At 47.5% G+C, this 14,391-nt stretch overlaps 1 long non-coding RNA gene across 1 annotated transcript in view; it reads right to left on the minus strand.

The window, feature by feature from the left end:
• Window positions 1-2,734: 2,734 nt before the first annotated feature.
• The window catches only part of LOC132210183 (uncharacterized), a 140,814-nt gene continuing 129,157 nt past the window's right edge, over window positions 2,735-14,391 (minus strand). Inside the window, exon 3 of the long non-coding RNA XR_009446423.1 lies at window positions 2,735-2,849. This is a non-coding gene — a long non-coding RNA (uncharacterized LOC132210183). The remainder of the gene's footprint in view (window positions 2,850-14,391) is intronic.

Raw genomic sequence — 14,391 nt, forward strand, 5'->3', positions numbered from 1 at the left:
TATGAAAGGGAGATGGCATCAGGGGCACGGTTTCTAGGCTGTGCCAGGTGGAAATGGAACTGACAGTGGGGTTAAAGTGAGAATTGCCCTTCACTGAACATTGCTCCTTGCTCGGTCTCGGTGGGACGTGGATATTTTGGAATCTCCACACGGGCCGTCCTGGTTCTCTCCGGCTCATTCCAGGACCCTCCCCATGCGGTGGGGTAAGGTGGGTGAGGGAACGGATGTGGGAAACACCACTGCCCTGCTTGGCCCTTTCTGTCCTATTCCAGGCTGTTTCTCCTGGAATAAGGGAAAGGGAGGGATGGAATGAAGGTGAATGTGCATGGCCCTGGTGTTAGTGATGGTGTAGGTGAGGGGGAAGTGGTGAGGAATCCGGATTGAATCAGTCCACAGTGTTGGATCCATGCAGTGTTTTCAGTGTAGGGGAGTAGCGGAGGTGAGAGAGAGAGTGAGAGAGAGAGAGAGAGAGATGGAGCAGAGAGAATACGGTGATACCTACCCTGACACAGCGGGGAAGGTTATTGTTGCTTGTCCTGTGTTGCTGGACATTTCTTCAGACTGCAGGCACTGCACTGAGCTGGGTGCTGAGCTCAGGCCATGCTCGGTGGGTCTGGTGGTGTGGTTTCCTCTACGAAAAGAATGGTCCTCCTTTGTACTAGCCCATACACCAGAAACTCTGTGTCCGTTTCGATAAATCTTGGTGCAATTGCCCCTTACCTGCCAGGCTCGAGGTAAACTGTGCAGGCTGGCTCCGAACTGAGAAAGTGCAAATGTGTGCCCATTGGCCTTTTAAAGATGGTATCTGCACCAGGGATCATGGAATATCCAGGCGATGGGAACTATTACCAGCCATAATGGTTGGGAGAATCGGGCTGGCATTGAATGGGAGGAATGGCATGGTCTGGGGTAGGTAGATAATGAGGGGACTTTGATAAGATAGCATCCGAAAACTAGCTCGGCCTCCTGCAGACTATCCCTCTGTCACACTCAATTAAAATATCACTGAGACAAATTATTGTTAAATTCAGCCCAATGAGCCAAAGAGTGTGCTCACCTTACTCTCAGTCACAAATGCAGAACAAATGCTCATTCAAAACTCTCCATCATCTGAACTCACAGTAATATCCTATTCACACATCATACCTGAAAAACTGACCCATGTTGCAAGATGCCATCAAAATGTCTACATGTCAGCATTCTATAACTTGTGAACACATCCTTCCATGACACAGTCTCTCCAATCCTCCCTCTCTGTCTCTTTGTCCAACCATCCCATTTGTTTGTATTTAAAAGGATGCCCCACCATCTCCCTCTGGCAGTGATTTTCACACTCATGGCACCCCTTGTCAAGGCACATTGGAGATATGGAGCTGTAAATGGATGGGAGCTCCACATCCTGTCACTTCCAGCATGGGCTGCAAGTTTCCCCAGGCTGGGCAGCGATTTAACACAGCGTTACCGAGCACTGCACTGGGGTGGTCTGTACAGATCTACACACTGGGAGGCTAGCTGCTCCAGGTTTACAGATCAGTTCAGTGGTGTTCACTTCACAGCCCCCCGTGCTGGAGAGATACCTGATCCGGGTTTATAGAACAATGCACTGGTGTGGTCTGCACAGCTCCCCGTGCTGGACTGATATCTATTTGGCTGGTGTGGCCTGCACAGTGTCCCACTCTGGACAGATTGACGGGTTGTATTGAGCAGGACACGAGCCTGGTCTGCACAGTGTTCCATGCTGAACAGATATTTCATCTGGGTTTGTGGTGTCTGGGCTGGTTCTGTGAGGTGGATTGAGAATGTGACATAACTGACCACTTCAGCTGATCTGGCAATGCCTTTAATTTGTGTTTGCCAGTTGTGTTGAGTTTGGGGAGAGATTCCCACCACGAGGCTGAGTGGGTCTCACAAAAACTGATGGACAGAAGGACCTTAGTGTTGACTCCATCACATTCTGTAACCGACATTCCCTGGAACATTCTGGAACTGACATTCCTCGGAACATTCTGTAACTGACATTATTGGTGAATGGTTGGATGTCAGTTAATTGAATAAAAGATAAGATCCCGAGGGAAAAGATCCCTTTCCAGAGAGAAGGAGACACTGTTTCAAAATCGTCTCAGGCAGGTAAAGAGGTGAATACGTTTTCCCTGTGTTCATGTTTCTTCAATGGAAAATTGACCGCAATTTAGACTCAATGACAGAAATTTACAACCTCCGTTTGTCTTCAAGAAACTGGGAGAGAATCCTTCAGGACGGCAACGTCTTCATCCTCTGTATCAGGAACTGTGAAGAAGTGACCTGTGCCTGCTCTCGAGAGTTCGAGTGTGTAGGAATGTTCCAGAAACCATCTGTTCTTCTGGATGTGCGTTCGTATCTTTAGGGAGGGAGAGATTGTTGTGTTTTCTGTTACATTTCAAAAAAAAAGATCCATTACTATTTTTTACTTCAGCCTCATTTATTTTCAATAAATCAGTGATACATTTGAAAATGTCACTGGGTCCTCAATCAAACTGGTAACTTTGCCTCCAGGCTGATGTATATTTTATTTGTTTTCCTTCCTCACAGTTAACATAGTGACGATCTTCGTCCTGCTTCATAAAGATTGTGGATTGTCTCCATGTGTCAGACGTTACCTGGGGGCCATGGCAGTGGCGGATCTACTGGTCATTATCCTCGACCTGATCCTGAGGCACATTCCCATTGTTTATGAGGAACAGTTTTATTTCCTGAAGTCCATCCCCGTGTGTAATATCCACGCCGTCCTGCTTTATGCAGCCACTGACTGTTCTGTCTGGTTCACCGTCACTTTCACCTTTGATCGATTTGTGGCCATTTGTTGCCAGAAGCTGAAAAGTAAATATTGCAGTGAGAAAACGGCGGCTGTGGTTCTGGGAACAGTGACTGTGCTGAGCTGTTTAAAGAACATTTTCTGGTATTTTATGCTCACAGCTCGCTATTGGCTGGTGAACACCCCCTGGTTTTGTGATGTAACAATCGATGTTTATGAGTCTCGTGCCTGGGTCACAATCGAGTTCCTCCACCACATTCTAACCCCGACTCTCCCATTTCTCCTGATTCTGCTGCTCAATGTTTTCACCGTCAGACACATTTTAGTGACCAGCAGAGCCCGCAGGAGACTCCGGGCTCACACCAATCCGGACGGTCAGTGTGACACAGAAATGAGACATCGAAAAAAATCCATCATTTTACTGTTTGTGATCTCGGCCAATTTCATCCTGTTATGGTCGATCTTAATGGTGTATTCTATATGGTACCGGATGTGGTTTCTGTTGTATTACTCTGTCTATTTACATGGCTTTGTGCGGGAACTGGGCTTCATGCTGCAGCTCCTCAGTTGCTGCACAAACACCGCGATTTATGCCGTGACCCAGACTAAGTTCAGGCAGCAGCTGAAGAATGTGCTGAAATATCCCTTTACCCAAATTCATCAATCAATCAAATTCACTCATTAATCAATCCATCCAGGATTTTCTCATTTCAGTTCAATGTTTCAGCAATGAAGCAGCCTGTCGCTATGGTAACAGACTGAGGGTAGTGCTGGTTTATCCAACCTTATCCCACAGGGGGTTACAGGGAAACATGTCAATGTTTCTCTCAACTCACAGGCCAAAGGGAAAAGGCACCATTCCACTGACTGTAACTATTACTTCACTGTGTAATTAAATAAAAAGGAGCCAGGCTGCAGAGCAAAAATGTTGTTGTTTGTCTTTGTGTTGAAGAAGCTGAGCTGGGGAGAGACAGACTCGGCCCCAGGTCCTGTCCTCAGGGAAGGGGAGGGGACTGGGGACATGCTCAGGACATGGGTTTAAGTCCGTCTGTCCTTGCTTTCACCTGTGGGTCACCCATTCTGACCCGGCCTCGACAAAATTCATCTCTCCCTCCGTTACATCTCCCTCCATATCTCCCTCCGAATCTCATCATGTCCCTCTCTCTCCTCATTCTTTTTACTCCCCTCTTTTATTTGCAGACCCTCTCTCCCACATTCTCGTTCACACTCTCTACTTTCCAACCTCCATCTCTCTCTGGTTTTTGCCAGCCCGTATGGCTCACTTCATCTCATCCTCTCTCACCTCCCATTGCTGGGGGAACAGTGTGGGTTGGTAATAGGATGGTGCTGGGGACGATCGTATGGGTGAAGGCCACGCCTGTTGTTAAAGGATTAGTGTAGTGGGGGTGCAGCAGGTCAGTGGTTGGGGAACAAAGTGGGTGTAGGATCCCTGGCATTTTTCAGGGGAACAGTGTTGTGGTGGGGCTGAAGGTCATCCCTGTGTGTGTTGGGAGCAATGGACACTGCTGTAGGAAACATCTCGGTGTGGGTACACATGCCATTGCCATGGGCCAGGACTGAGTGTGTCAATCTGGTGATATAAAGCATAGGAGTAACTGAAGTACAAACAGTGAAAGCAGCTTGTGACTGACACAGCTAAGGGACCACCCAAACCGCAGATCAGGTCTGAGCTGTGCAGACCTGCCGAGGGGAGCTGTGAATGGAGGTGGGCAATTCGAGCCATAACAGGAAGAGACATCTCCATAAATATTCCCAGAGCCAATGCTGAGGGAACACAGGACATCGTTCCACTGACACGGCAGAACTGTTTGCTTCCATCTTCAATAAGAAGTGTCGAGCTGATGACCCCTCGGTTCGATTTGGTTTGAGTTATTACTGTCACATGTACTGAGATACAGTGAGAAGTTTTGTTTTGCATGCAGTACAGCCATATCACACAGGTATGCCTTTTGTATCTTCTTATTGTTGCCCCTCCTGAGAACATCAATGTCCCTGATGTCAATCTTGAACTAATTGACTCCCTCCATGTAATATCAGGAAATGGCTGAAGGAACTGGACATTACAAAAGCTGTAGGCGCTGACAGACTTTCAGCAATAACACTGAAGGGTCATGTTCCAGAACTGGCATGGACCCAAGCCAATCTGTGCCAGTATATTCACAGCACTGGCATCTACCCAATGTCCTGAGCGCAAAAGGAAGAAAAAAATCCCAGTCGAGTTAATTGGCATCCGATCAGTTACCTCCCAATGTTCAGTGAAGTGATGGAAGGGAAGTGGACAGGACTCTCAAGCATCACATTCTCAACAACAAGCTGTTCACTGACACTCTATATCTTCTAATGTTCACTGTCTTTGTTCATAGTCTCGATTTGCTTGTTGTTTTAGATTTATCACCTTCATTCTGACTGGGAAGTGGCTTTCAAACACAATCACATCAAACATGAGCTTTCTGAATGGTGGGCCAGAGAGAGAGAGAGACAGCAAGAGAGAAATGTAGAGAGAGTGGGGGAAGGAAGAAATGGGAGAGATGGTAGGAGTGTGCGTGAGGGGGGATATGGTTGGAGATAAACGGAGAGGGTGAGAAAGAAAGAGAGAAAGGGACATAGAGAAGGAGGGAGGGAGAGAGAGAGAGGAGAGAAAGAGAATGTGCGAGCGCAGGGTAAGAGAGAAGGAAAGAGAAAGGCTCCCCGGTCTCACCACTGACTTGTCCCTTGTGTTAAAGTGGTAACACGCCACTATCTGCTGGCTTCCCCTGCCACTGCACAGGGGATGGTGAAGGGTGAAAAGCATAAGGGGTTCAGTCAGAGAGAAAGAGAGAGGGGCCCGGTCACTGCAACAGCAACACACACACAAAATGTGCTGGCACAGAGAGGAAAGCAAATGTCCTGATGCTTGTCAGAGTAAATATGTTCATGTTCAGAAATGTTGTGTTCCCCCTGCAAATGTGGAAATGGTTTGCCTTTGGGCATTTTCCTGACATTATATACATTTAATAGAGTATTCCCTTTGCGAATGTATTCAGGTACCTTCGAGTAAACCATTTTGTGAGGAGGCATGGAGAATCTTATTACACTTTCTGCAATTTGTCATGTTTTGGAATCTACTCTCCCAGATCCTAAGCGGGAAAAGAAATCAAATGTGAAGGGAGTGAGATCAGCAGTGGGCTTGTTCATGTCTCGTTCTGCTAATATCTCAGGGACAACATCTATTGGACAAAACTTCTCTGTGTCTCCAAAGACATTGTTTCAAGAGCGAAGCAACTGCGTGTCTGGAGATGTTAAAACACTGCGATGCCTTCAAAGGAACAAAAAATCAGCGGTTTGTGTAGAGTCGTCAGGAGGCCGCCAGAGGCAGCCATCGTATCACTTTAAACACAAGAGGGAGCGAGAAAATGAGTTTTTAATTCCTAACTTTTTAATTCATTCATGATTCACTCATTCAAACATCCCTCCAAGGAGTACGCCTGCAGCCAGAGATAGAAATACAGATACATACACACAGAGACACACATATGGAGACACACATTAACAGGACAGGTGTATCACTTTAAACAAAAGAGGTAGAGACAGAATGAAAGAGGAGAGGAGGTAAAACACATTTCAATGGATTGACACCCAAGGCAAGAGAGACCCCACTGCACCGAGACACAGGCACAGAGACACACACAAACAGAGAGACAGACACTAATGCACACACTCATAAACACTAACTCACACTCACGCACACAGTTACAGAGATACACGGACATATTCATACACTGAAATATATATACACAGATCTAGAGAAATAAACTAGGGATCATTTGGACAATGAACAAATGTCCACTCGTGCAACAGATCCATGTCACCATTTGATGTACATCGCTGAAGTGGATTTACGTTCATTCCCTGAAGCTCATTAAAAGTAAACTCACGGACTTTGCTGGTCAAGTTCAGCCCCATTCACACCTCGTGTTGGTTTGTGTGAAAATACTATGTTGCGCTGTGGGATAAATCTGTGTTCCCTGGTTGTAGAAGATTCTGTTCCCATGCCTGAATAAAAGTGTTTGGCAGCTGGTTTGAACCTCCAGCTTTGTCTCTGTGTGTATTTCAGGTCTGAGGCGAGTGTGTGTGTGTCTGTGTGTCCGTGTATCTCACTCTCTTTTTCTTTCTCTTTGTATTCCTGTCTCTTTCTCTGAAAGTCTCTCCTCTTGTCTCCCTTTCGCTCTTCCTCTCTCTCTTTCTCTCTCTGTCTCTTTCTCTTGCCTGTGTCTCTGTCTCTCACAGAGTCAACTCTTTATTTCATTCTCCCCCTCTCTCACTGGCAACTTCTCTTTTGGGCCCCTCCCTCACGCTTTGTCCCTTCCATCCCCATGTCTTTTCCCTCCACTTTTATTTGTCTTTTCTCTCTGCATTTTTCACTGCATTTTTCTTTGCCTCCTTCTTTCCCCACCCCCCACCCCAAAACGTGACGTTTAGATTTTTGTGTATTCCAGTTTTGAGCCCCGATACTCTTTTCATTTCACATTCTCCCCTCCTCCATTCCCCCGATATTTCCCTCAACACGTTTCATTGCCTCCTAGTTTTGCCCGTTTCGCGACCCTCCGGAGGTGCATCTTCAAATATTGCCACCCCTTCACGGTATTGTACCCCATCTACACATTTTGTGCCCACCAAAACTATATTGTCCCCTTAGATACTGCACTGCCCCCGTGCAAATATTTAGCCCCCACCTGCCAAATTTGCGCTCCGAGTATTGCATTTCCCACATTTCTGTTCCCTCCAAATACCGAACAAAAACAAAGTTACTGGAAAAGCCCAACAGGCCTGGCAGCATCTGTGAAGGAAAACGTTTCGGGTCCCGGGACCCAGCTCTGAGGAAGGAACAACGCACCCGAAACGTTAACTCAGTTTTCTTCTTCACAGATGCTGCCAGACCTGTGGGCTTTTCCAGTAACATTGTTTCTGTTCCTGATTTACAGCATCCGCCATTCTTCCGGTTTTTATTCACTGCAGATATTGCCCCTTAAGTGTGCCCTCCATCCCTATTTTGGAGCTGCCCCCGCCCCCACTTTGTGCCCTCACAAATGTTGCTCTCCCCCACCCACCCCCCCACACAGGTTTGGGCCTGACAGAGGCAGAGGGACAGACAGAGCCAGGAACAAACAGAAAGAGAGGGAGAAAGGGATAGGACAGAGCGACAGGGACCGACAGAGGGAAAGGAACAGAAAGAGGGAGGCAGGGAGAGAGGGAGACTGACAGCTGGAGAGGGAGGGAGAGAGAAAGGTAGGCAGGCAGACAGAAAGAGAATTTGAGAGGATAAAAAGAGGCATTGACTGGGGAGAGAAAAGCCATCAGGAGAGAGGGAGACAGTAAGGAAACCATTACAAGAACTATTCAGCACCTGCAATTCCGACATTGAGTACAAACCTGCTCCCAAAGAAAGGGACAGGGATAGAAACACACAGGCAGGCAGAGTGACACCCCCAGGGAAAGAGACAGAGGGATAAAGAGAGAGAAAGTTAGTGTAGGACTGACAAAGAAAGTTAGGGGGGAGAGTGAGCCGGGGGGAAGGGAGGGGTAGAATGAGCAGGAAGGGGAGAGTGAGCGGGGGGGGAAGGGAGGGGGAGAGTGAGCGGGGTGGGAAGTAGTGGGAGAGTCAGCGGGGGGGAAGGGAAGGGGAGAGTGAGCGGGGTGGGAAGTAGGGGGAGAGTGAACGGAGTGGGAAGTAGTGGGGGAGTGAGTGGGGGAAGGGAAGGGGAGAATGAGCAGGAGGGGGAGACTGAGCGGGGGTGAAGGGAGGGGGAGAATGAGCGGGGGGAGGGGGAGAATGAATGGGGCGTGGGGAGAGTGAACGGGGTGAGGAGGGTAGGGTGAATGGAGCGGGAGTGGGAGAGTGAACGGGGGGAGGGAGGGGGAGAGTGAATGGTGTGCGGGGAGAGTGAATGGGGGGGGTTGATGTGAAGAATGTGGGAGCGGCAGGCAGCTGGGAATTTGGGGGGAGAGGGAGACGATGGTGTCAGACTGTTCAGCAAACCCCTTTGCCTTTCTGCTACCCCAGCCCCCAGCCCAGTTCCAGCTCCCGTCTGTGGATTCCTCACGGCAGAACAATTTGATTCATTCTCTGTCTCTGTATCGTACAGAGTTTCAGCTCCTGGATTAATTCTCCTCAGGGATGGCGGGTGTGAAAAAGACGGAGTCTGAAATAAAATTTGAATAAAATTTTACAAAAAGCATCAAAAGCACAGCAAGATCCCAACCCTAGCTACATTTCACAATCTGACAACCTGTCCCCCCACACAGCAAGATCCCACCTCACTCTGGAACAAAGTGGAACACCTCAAAGTTTGCAGACGAACCCATTTGGATGAGAAGGTGAGCGGTGATGAGGATACTGAGATGGATGCAGAATATCTGGACAGGTTGGGTGGGTGAGCAAATCAATGGCAGATGCAGTATAATTTGGATAAAAGTGAGGTATTCAGTTTGGAAGCAAAAACAAAATGCAGATTACTACCTGAATGGCTGTAAATTGGGAGGGGGGAGTGTGCAGGGAGACCTGGGTGTCCTTGTGCACCAGATGCTGAAGGTAAGCATGCAGGGGCAGCAGGTGGTAAAGAAGACAAACGGTACGTTGTCCTTCATTGTGAGAGGTTTCGAGTACAGGGGCCAGACAGGGCCTTGGTGAGGCCACACCCAGAATATTGTGTGCGGTTTTGGTCTCCTTTTCTGAGGAAGGATGCTCTTGCTCTCGAGGGAGTGCAGCGAGGGTTTACCAGGCTGGTTCCAGGGATGGCAGGACTGGCATATGGGGAGAGGTTGACCAGGTTAGAATTGTTTTCCATAGAGTTCAGATAAACGAGGAGGGATCGCATACACACTTACAAAATTCTGATAAGACTGAACAGGGTAGATGCAGGGAAGATGATTCCGATGGTGAGTGTGTCCAGAGCCAGGTGTCACAGTCTGAGGGTTCGGGGTAGGCCATTTAGGACGGAGATGAGGAGACATTTCTTCACCCAAATAGTGTTGAGGATGTGGGATTCATTACCACAGGAAGGAGTTGGTGGCAAAACATTGAATGTGATTAAGAGGCGACCAGATACAGCACGTGGGGTGAATAGGGTTAAAGGTGATGGGGAGAAAGCAGGATAAAGTTCTTGAGTTGGATGATCAGCCAGGATCACGATGAATGGTGGAGCAGGATCCAAGGGCTGAATGTTTCTGGAATCCGACACAGTCACCCAGCAGCACAGCAAGATCCCACCACACACTGCCTTCCACACTCTGAGGCTTCCACACCCGACCGCAATACAGCAGAGAAACAATTGAGATCCTATCACTGGCTGACTTCCCAAATCTCAAACATTTTGCAAATGAAACGAAAGGCCAAAAGCAGTGTCAAGACAAAAAGTTGCAAATATTGTGCGCACCTTCCTTTTTGGGATTCATCATTGCAACTGCTGTGTTCTCGGTTTGATTCTGAAATAGGAATGAAGATTTTATTGCTCCTGCCAAAACTCTTAAAATGAACACAAATTCCTGACATTAAAAGACAAAAAGGAGATGGCTCTGTCAGTATCAGTGAAAGTTTTACATCTGGGATGAAACCAAAGAGGAGGAAGTCATGAAATCCAATGACTCCGCGTGCTCAGACACAGTATTACAAAAACAACACGTGGTGCTTATTAAAGCTTACCGGTTTCTTTGAGATTTAGTCTGTTGGACACAAAAAATGGTTTTCCTTCTGGGCAATCTTGCACCAGAGTGCCTAATATCAGAATGAGGTCTTGCACATTTAAGATGACGAAACATTTATACTCTCAGATGGTGGTGAATCCATGGAATTCCTCACAGCAGAGGGTTGTCACATCTTGGTCATTAAGTGTATTCAATGGTGAGAGCGACAGATTTTTATTCAGTGAAGGTATCAAGGGTTATGGGGAAAGGGAAGAAAGTGCAGTTCAGGATTATCATATCAGACACAATATCAGTAAATGGTGGAGCAGGCTGAGTTGTTTGGATGGTTCCTTTCTACTTCTAAAGTTCAGGATCTTAATACAAGACTGTTAGGCTGACCTGAGTGAAATTTGCCAAGTTAACGTGCATGGATGCCCTCTGGGCTCTGAACCAAGGTGAGACGTGCAAAGGACAGCACACAAAAGCGAGTCATTGAGGGTGATTGATCCAGAGTGATGATATATCAGGGTAAAGAGTGAAAACCAGCCTTCAGAATCCCAAGATAGTAGGAACTGTCGATGCTGGGAATCTGAGATAACAAGGTGTAGAGCTGGATGAATACAACAGGCCAAACAGCATCAGAGGAGCAGGAAAGCTGACGTTTCCATTCTGGGACCTGAAGCATCAGCTTTCCTGCCCTCAGAACCTACATTGGGCCTGGCGGCATGAGGCCTACGGTTAGCTCTCACAAACCATCATGGCCCTTCAACTTTCCTGACGTCCCCACAATGGATTGTTTTAATCTATTTGCACGTCAGACAGTTGCATCTGGCTTTGCTGATATGGGCCTGTAATATGCAGTGAAGTGATTCTGACTGGTCCATGGCATAATTCTGCTTCTAAAGATGCATCAGTATTTTGTATTTATTGCTGTAAATGTTAAACATTAAAAGGCCATGCCAGCGAAGGCACTGAATCCTCATCACTAGACTACCAGAGTCGAGCTCTGTTCATCCTGGACACTGTTTGATTTGGCATTACAATCTCCCATTCTTCTGCACATGATAGCCTCGGCTCTGTATCGGATTTGTCACAATGTCTTCGTGTATGATGCACAGCTATTCTGTAACCTATTGCATTGCAGTTTCTAATGCATGACTTTGCAGTTTAGTGGTTTGCCCAGTGCTCTTGAGTTGCATTCTTACTGGGGAGTGAGAGAATTTTCATCACGTTCTGCAACCAACATCCGAAGGAGCTCTTTAAAATCATTTGAAATTATTTCTCATTAAATAGTATTAACACCACCATGTCATTTCCTCACCCAGCCCGAAATACATTTGAAACAGCACACTCCTCTTTGTCCTTTCAGGTACTTCAGGAAGATCATTCGGAAGGACGGAAAACAGCTGACGTGAGCAATGCTCCAGTCAGACAGAATAAACTGCAGAGTAACGGGGAAACAATTGGGGAGTAATACGGACAGGGGAAGGGTCGAATTATTTTCTTTCTTTGCTGTAACCAGACACTGGTTTTGAAGTATAAATTATGGCAATCTAAGCTAGATGGGTGAAATAAAGGTAATAAAGTGTGAAGTTGGATGAACACAGCAGACCAAGCAGCATCTCAGGAGCACAAAAGCTGACGTTTCGGGCCGAGATCCTTCATCAGAGAGGGGGATGGGGTGAGGGTTCTGGAATAAATAGGGAGAGAGGGGGAGGCGGACCGAAGATGGAGAGTAAAGAAGATAGGTGGAGAGGAGAGGAGAGGTGGGGAGGTAGGGAGGGGATAGGTCAGTCCAGGGAAGACGGACAGGTCAAGGAGGTGGGATGAGGTTAGTAGGTAGGAAATGGAGGTGCGGCTTGGAGTGGGCGGAGGGGACAGGTGAGAGGAAGAACAGGTTAGGGAGGCAGAGACAGGCTGGGCTGGTTTTGGGATGTAGTGAGTGGAGGGGAAGAGCTGGGCTGGTTGTGTGATGCAGTTGGGGGAGGGGACGAACTGGGCTGGTTTTGGGATGCGGTGGGGGAAGGGGAGATTTTGAAGCTGGTCAAGTCCACATTGATACCATTGGGCTGCAGGGTTCCCAAGCGGAATATGAGTTGCTGTTCCTGCAACCTTTGGGTGGCATCATTGTGACACTGCAGGAGGCCCATGATGGACATGTCATCTAAAGAATGGGAGGGGGAGTAGAAATTGTTCGTGACTGGGAGGTGCAAGTGTTTTTTGCGAACCAAGCGGAGGTGTTCTGCAAAGCGATCCCGAAGCCTCCGCTTGGTTTCCCCAATGTAGAGGAAGCCACACCGGGTACAATGGATACAGTATAGCACATTGGCAGATGTGCAGGTGAACCTCTGCTTAATATGGAAAGTCACCTTGGGGCCTGGGATGGGGGTGAGGGAGGAGGTGTGGGGGCAAGTGTAGCATTTCCTGCGGTTGCAGGGGAAGGTGCCGGGTGTGGTGGGGTTGGAGGGCAGTGTGGAGCGAAAAAAGGAGTCACGGAGAGAGTGGTCTCTCCGAAAAGCAGACAAGGGTGGGGATGGAAAAATGTCTTGTGTGGTGGGGTCGGATTGCAGATGGCGGAAGTGTCGGAGGATGATGCGTTGTATCCGGAGGTTGGTGGGGTGGTGTGTGAGAATGAGGGGGATCCTCTTTGGGCGGTTGTGGCGGGGGCAGGGTGTGAGGGATGTGTTGCGGTAAATGCGGGAGACGCGGTCAAGGGCGTTCCTGACCACTGTGGGGGGAAAGTTGCGGTCCTTGAAGAACTTGGACATCTGGAATGTGTGGGAGTGGAATGCCTCATCGTGGGAGCAGATGCGGCGGAGGCGAAGAAATTTTTGCAGCATCGCTTCCAATTCTTTCTGCATCTGTGTGGCTTCGAGAAGACTGAGCCTGTAGGAGTTTCTTTTTCCGAACAGCATTACCCACAGCATCTTCATGTAGGATAGAATTACTCTTCCCCATTCTATTCCTGTATATGTTCTCATATTGCTGCAACGCGGCTTTCGATTCAGTGACCTGTTCCTCAGGCAGATAGCTTACTGTCCTATCCCATTTCTGAAGGAGTTCCTTACCTTTTAGACTAAGTTGTGGCACATCAGAAGCAGGTAATTTGTATTTTGATGCACCTCGTTCTGAGTGTCAGTGACTAATACCTTTTCCTCAGTGTCCATTCCAAAGGCACTGATTTTATTCCTGCCTGTGGCTTTCCTACCATTTGACATGTATGACAGGAATGACAAAATTCAACCACATCTTTATTTAATTCAGACAACAGAATTGCTTTCGTATTTTAACCTCACTCTCCCTCACTCCCAAATGACTTCCTGTCAGTATTTCATGTGCTAGCCACATTACTTCCTGTCTTTATGCTCCCAGCAACAACATTTGGTGCATTTCCGCCAATTTCTCTTCTGCACAAACCTGTTGCGGACTCCATTTTTGCCTTCAGATTCTAACATTAAGATAATAACCATTTGGAATATGTTTTGATTCCTTTTCCGAGTTAGTCTCATGATATAAATATTTTCTTGTTTCATCTTTTTGATGTAACTCCAGGAATCATCAGAACTAAGCACCTCTGCCTGACCCGCTCCCTGTTCAGATGTTTCCTTTACCATTTCATCAAACACGGCAGCTAACTGGAACTTTGACTTCCTTTTTTGTTTTTACTTTTTTTTCCCCTTCTTGCTGTAACTTATGGCTGTGAGATCTTGTTACCATGCATTCCAGAAAAATTCTAGGCTATTTCTCTCTTACCTCCTCAGGCCCCGGTATACCTTTGGCTTCTCCACTACAAGGGTTTGCCTCCTGCCTTTGATCCTGCTCGGCTGTTTCCAATAACCACCTGTATTCCTGGAATTGATGCTCTTTCAATGGCTCCCACTGCCACTTCCCCAGTCTTGATAGGACTTTCCAACCTGATC

The sequence above is a fragment of the Stegostoma tigrinum genome, chromosome 11 (genome assembly GCF_030684315.1).
Source record: "Stegostoma tigrinum isolate sSteTig4 chromosome 11, sSteTig4.hap1, whole genome shotgun sequence".
In the NCBI taxonomy this organism is placed as follows: Eukaryota; Metazoa; Chordata; class Chondrichthyes; order Orectolobiformes; family Stegostomatidae; genus Stegostoma; species Stegostoma tigrinum.